Raw genomic sequence first — 6,624 nt, 5'->3', positions numbered from 1 at the left:
GGCAGGGTGTCTGGGTGGCATGGATGTGAAGGCCAGCCCAGCAGTCCCAGCTGGCAAGGACTCTTTAGCACAGCCTTTCTCCTCTCTGAGCCACACCTGAATTTCTTTTTAATTCATTTGAAAGGCAGCTGCTACCTGTCATTCTCTACTACCCCTACTAGCTAGCTACTGAACCACCAGGCATCAGTGAGAAGATAACGTCAGTACCTGTGAAAACTCTGAGCAGCCCACACGTAGAAGGATCGCCGCCCCCACCCCTCCTTGCTAAATGGTGACAGGGAGTCTGAATGGAGAGGGCTGTGTCCTCAACTCAGCTCAAAGAATGTGTTCAAAAAGTTCCTTTTCGACAATTAGGAGGAAAAGAAAAAGCATCCAGACTGGAAAGGAAGAAGTGAAACTGTTTTTCAGATCATAAGGAATCACCTTGTGTGGTGCCACAGGATAAGCGCTCAACCCTAAGGTTGGCGGTTCAAATTCACCAGCCACTCCTTGGAAACTGTATTCAGGGTCTCTGTGAGTTGGAGCTGACTCAACAACGGCACTAACAACAACAATAAGGTATCACCTAACAACTAGTTTAATGAATAGGTTCCACAATGTTTCAGAATATAAGATCAACATAGAGAAATCATTTATACTTCTACACACTAACAAGGAACAATCTCAAAATTAAGAAAACAATGCCAACATCAGAAAAACAAATATCTAGGAATAAATTTAACAAAAGAAGTTCAAAATGTGTACACTGAAAACTACAAAACACCATGGAAAGAAATTAGAGATCTAAATAAATAAAAGGCATCCCATGTTCATGGGTCAGAAGACTTAATCACACTGTTAAACTGGCAGTAACTCAAAAGGACAGACAGGAAGCTTAGGGAACAGTGAGTTTATGCTAACGACAGAGAACAGTTTGGAAAAGGAGGGTCAGAATGGGTGCACAAGAATGTAATCAAGGTCACTGGATTACAAATACAGAAATGGCTGAATTGGTGTCATGTTCTGCTGTGTATATTTTCAAAAACAACAACAAAAGCTTATGGATCCTAAAATTCATATGTAAATGCAAGAGAGCTACTGAAAGGACAAGACAATCTTTTAAAAGAACAAAGTTGGAGGCTTTCTACTTTCTGGTCCCAAAACTTACCACAGAGCTAATAAGTAATAAAGACAGCATGGTACTGGCATCAGACGGACATGTAGATCAATGAAACAGAATTGAGAGTCCAAAAATACACGCTTCCATTCATGGTCAATTGGCTTCAGATCAGGGTGTCAAAACCATTCAACAGCAAAGGACAGTGTGTGCCCAGTGTTAGCAGCTTTGCAAATTATACAAAATAAAGGGCTGTAGTGAGGGCCCGCTACACCACATAGCAGCCTCCTCCCTGCCTCCAGGTGGTCATCTCTGTCGAGCTCTGCTACAGAAAGCACTGCTTCAGGAAGCACAGATGTGTGCGTTCAAAGGCCTCCCTAGATGATGTCCTTTACTTGCCTTCCGAACATGCATCAGGTGACATCTGATACACACACGCATTTGTGTGCAATACATAAACAAGGTACAATGCACAACAAATAGAACCCCAGAACTCGTCACCCTTCAAAGTTAAATCTTCCCTCTTCCTTCCCCACCACCAGCTTCCTATTATTTATGGTTTTCTTTGCAAACCCCATACGTCTGCTTGTTTCTGAACTTCGTAAGAATGATCTCCGGTGAGCTAAGCCCTACAACGTTCAACAGACTTCTGTGAACCCAGGTGAAGAAGACCTAGTTAGCCAGCAATGTGGCAAGACCTGGGGACTCTTGGGCCCAGAGTCAGTGACATAGCCACAGAGGACTAGAGTGGAGAGTGAAGCATCCAGCTGATAAGAAGAGAGGGCATCTGCATAAGAACAACCACACTTGCAGATAATACCCACTTATCCTGGCTTCAATGACTGGATGATCAGAGCTCAACCAGAAGTAAAAAGAAGAGGAAGAAAAAAAAAAGTATTCTCATACAATTTGATGAACTTGACCTACACCTATGGAAGCAGTAACTCAAAACTGGGGAACAAGTCCTAACAGCAAGAATCATTCCCACTCCCTCCACACACAGAGTAGACAGGGATGGGCAACTTGGACATTGGCTACCCAAAATGGGGGGTGGGGGGCTACAAAGGCAAGAAGTGACTGGCTTACAAGCTTTCAGGAGGGAACCTAGATCCAGAGGGCCTGGAGGAAGGTAGAATCTCCAGTGAGTAGTATTCAATCTGCCTAGGCGGGGCTGATGCAGTGAAATGCAGACTGGTCTCTTGTGATACAATAGTGAATAATTGTTATCAGGACTGATTGTGAGGGTCGGAAATGTAAAGGTGGATGTTTTATAGCAAGAAGGGGAGTGATTAACTTTTCAGTTTAGGAGCGGAGGTCCCTAGGACCATCAAGAGAGAAGAGCAGAGAGCGGAACCCTACCCAGAGAAGCAGTGATGCCTGAAATGGAGCCAGAGATGATGACGTGGAGCGATAGAGCAGCTGGAGACTTTAGATCCAGAGAGGGAGAGCGACTGTGTGCTGAAGACCTGGGGGGTACGGGGGGAAGGATTGCATGGAGGGGATTGTAACCATGGCAATGAGAGGATATACGATAGAATGAATGTAAGACTGATGTTCTCCCATGTAAACTGTCCATAATTCACAATAAAACATTTTAAAAAAAAGGAATGCTCTCATACCCTGTATGTTGTCCTCTGAGATTTCATCACTGAGGACTTTGGATCTTCATCCATGTCTGCTGTATGGTGTGAATATAATTCATACTTTGCTGCTGTTTTCTGAACACCCTGGGCACTCCCTACAAGAGTTCTCTAGGCTGAGTTTCCCTGGAGGCACAGCAGGACCAGCAGTTCAAACCCACCAGCTGCTTCACAGGAGGAAGAGGAGACCTTCTGCTCCCGTAAATCTTTGTGTGCAACATATGAACAATTTATAGCCTCGGACACCCTATGCAGGGTCGGGAATGACTACCACTCTAGGTTCAGGGATTGGCAAATGATGGCCTGTTTTTGTAAAGTCCTTGTGCTAAGAAGGCTTTTTAGGCCTTTAAAGAGCTGTAAAAACAAAACAAAGAAAAATATTTGATGAAGACTATACATGATCAGGAGTCTAAAATACTGATGATCCGGCTCATTACAACAGTTCACCAGCCCCTTTCCTAAACACTCCATCCAGAGAAGAGAAGGAAGTGCTGGTATACAGTGGTACGGATGCCCAATTTCACCAGCTAGTGCCAAACTGCTCTCCAAAGCAAAGGCAGCAATGCACACTCCCACTCGCAGCTTACATTTCTGCTGATCCACGTTTTCACCAACACTCCACATTAACACACATACCATTTCTGACAGTGCTGGGTTTGGTTTTGTTAACATTATATTGGTCATTTAAAAGCTGGACATCTCTTCATAAGTTACTTTTATTTTATTTTTGTGAAATGCTTCGCTGTATCATCTTGCGGCTCTGTATTACCTGTCATTTACTTATTACCTTGTAGGAATTCTTCATCTATCCTGATTACTAATCCCTTTGAGTAGGAGCCCTCATACAATGGTTAAGTGTTCAGCTGCAAATCAAAAGGTTGGCAGTTCGAACCCACCTAGCCTGCTCCTATAAAGATTACCCTATAGGGCAAGAAAATCCTATAGGGCAGTTCTACTCTATCACATGGAATTGCTACGTTTCAAAACCAACTCGATGGCATCCAACAACAATCCTTTGATGGCCAGTTATCAAATCAAGTTTGTGGCTTAATTTGATTTGTGGTGTCCTTTAAGGTTCAAACTGACGTTGCAGTGCTTATCCTAAGTAGCAGCGTGTTTATCCTTATCTTGGCCTTTAAAAAATGTTCAGCTTATCTTGTGGGCAATACTGATGAAAAGGGCCAGCCTGGCAAATTAGAAGCCAAAACAGAAAGTAATTCTATCACAGAATCATTTTAAAGAGGATGTGCTCTTCATATAGACTAGTGAACATGTCACTGACTATTTCAAACAGACTAATAACACGGCCCAAGAAAAATGTCCTTCCTAAACAAAAGCTACCTCAAGAAAGAACTGACAGGTGTCAGAGCAGAGCCCCGCAGGAGGCCTCGTGGTCCCCTGCACGGGCTGCTCTGTGGGAAGCAGGAACTGCTAGCCTGGCAGGTACCTCGACTGGTGGACGTGCTGACACACTCCGGGTTCAGTAATGTCGATGAAATGGCTGAGGAAGGAACCCCCAAAGTCCATCCCTCCAAGAAAGCAATGAAGAACCTCTCAGAATTAACTTTACAGGCATTCTGGAAATTAACCCACAGATTGAAGCAATCAGGGGAACAGTTAAGCAGAAAATCTGTCTGAATCTGGTAAGAACAGCATGTTTTGTGGCAGTCTAATGATGCACTATTAAGCACAGGTGTGGAACTGTAAGGTAAGCACTGGACTACTAACCTCAAGATCAGTGGTTCAAACATACCAGCTGCTCCTCAGAAACCCTACACCGGGTTACTATGAGTTGGAATCGACTCAGCGGCACTTACCACCACCAACAATGCTGTAGGACAAACACTAGACAGCGAACCACAAGGTCAGCAGTTCAAACCCACTAGCTGCTCCTCAAAAACCCTATATGGGGGTCACTATGAGTTAGAACCAACTTGACAGCACTTAAGAACAACACCACAACAACTTGTCCTTATGTTCTGCTGCATTGTTGTTGTTGTTAAGTGCCGTGGAGTCGGTTCCGACCCATAACGACCCTGTACAGGGTTTCCGAGGCTGTAAATCTTTATTGGAGCAGAATGCCTCATCTTTCTCCCGCGGAACCACTGGTAGTTTCGAACTGATGACCTTAGGGTTCACAGCCCGATTCGTAACCACTATGCTACCAGAGCGCCTTAAGGGATTGTCAAAAAGTTCTGGAAAGATGGAATTATAAAACAATGGAATTTTTAGAAGCCCCTCATACACAGGGTTGCTATGAGTTAGCACCTAACAACTTAGCCTAGTCCCATCCACAGCTCACAAGAGACAAGTCATGTTCCCAGTGTAAGAATTGTGGTTGTTTGTTTCCACAGGTCTGCAGTGCTGGTGTGGATAAGCACTGGATTGCTAACCACAAGGTCAGTTTCCTAGGAGACGCTATACAGACAGGGTCACTATGAGTCAGAACTGATTTGGTAGCATTTGACAACAACAACAAAAGTCTTGGTGTGGCACTGTAGGATAAGCACCAGACTGCTAACTGAAAGGTCAGTGGTTCAAACCTACCAACCATTGCTCAGGAACGCTATACAGGGTAGGTATGAGCTGGGCAGGTATGCGCTGGTGATGGAGGTTAACAAAAACAACAACAAAGGCTTACTATGAGTTGGAAAGGACAAGATAGCACTTAACAACAACTCAGGAGCCTGGAGGATAGGGCTCTAAGGGATTGCCTTGATCTTACCCAACTGAGAACACTCAGGCAGAAATTCAAGGTGTTGAAAGCATTTACAGGCAAATGTGTTAGTCACTGCTGCCTGGGGCGATGGATAACAACAGGGACAAACAATGGTCCCATTACATATTTCAAAGAAAAGGGTGGGAATCAGATGCTTTAGGGAATAAGTGCTTTAAAAAGCTCAAGCATGTTCCTGGGAATCTAGCAAAACCACATTGTACAGGGCTGTGCAAATGCCCAATAAAGACCAACAAAGGCCTATGCTCTCTCCTCTAGCGGACCTGCAGGTTGTGTGCATGTTGGAAATAAAGGCGGAGTGAGTGCTGATACCATGAGAACACGCACACACATCAGTCAAAGCTGCTACCAGATTTTTTTTGGTTCCAATCATTTAAGGACATCTCTCTCTAAAATCACTGGCTGATCACTAAGCTAATGAAACAGAGAGTTCAATACACACATAACAGAGAATAAAGATTTTATAAAACGTGTTCAAAACACCACTCAACTAATAACAAGGAGCAACAGCAAATCCCATTGTAAGGACCTAACTGATTTTACCTGATTTTGCCTACCTAGAGACTGCTTGACTAAACTCTAGTCAGGCTCAGAAAAGCATTTTAAATAGACAAGGCCTCAGTTTTTAGTTCCCTCCAGAGACGAGGTCAATCTCCATTCTGTACATTAGCCTGAACATGTCCTCCTGTTCAGGAACAGGCTAAATCAGCTCATGCTGCCTTAAAATATCCTTTCACCCCTTTGCAACAGCGGGAACTAGATAAGAAATAGACAGGACCCCAGGCCAGATGCCAGACGTTTTCCTTTACCCTAGCCTAAGAACAAAGACCACCAGTACTGACCAATTACACTAGAACATCTCATACTTTGCCAATTGTTAACCAATCAAAAATTGTATCTATGGTACTGCACAATTATGCCCCTAAAACCTTATAAAAACTGGCTTGTACTGTAAAGGGGGGTCGCCTTTGTCTCCTGCTTTTGTGAGTGAAGGTGGACCCCAGCGCGTTGGCAAATAAACCTCTTGCTGTTGCATCGAACTCGAGTCCTGGTAATCTTTCCAAAATGAGAATTCTGGAAATATTTTAACTAGATGGCAATGGGTTTGGGTATTTTATTTTCTTACATGTGTTTCTAAAAATAGTTAAATT

The sequence above is a fragment of the Chrysochloris asiatica genome, unplaced genomic scaffold (assembly GCF_000296735.1).
Source record: "Chrysochloris asiatica unplaced genomic scaffold, ChrAsi1.0 scaffold00025, whole genome shotgun sequence".
Classification (NCBI taxonomy): domain Eukaryota; kingdom Metazoa; phylum Chordata; class Mammalia; order Afrosoricida; family Chrysochloridae; genus Chrysochloris; species Chrysochloris asiatica.
Note: the sequence above shows the minus strand (reverse complement) of the source record.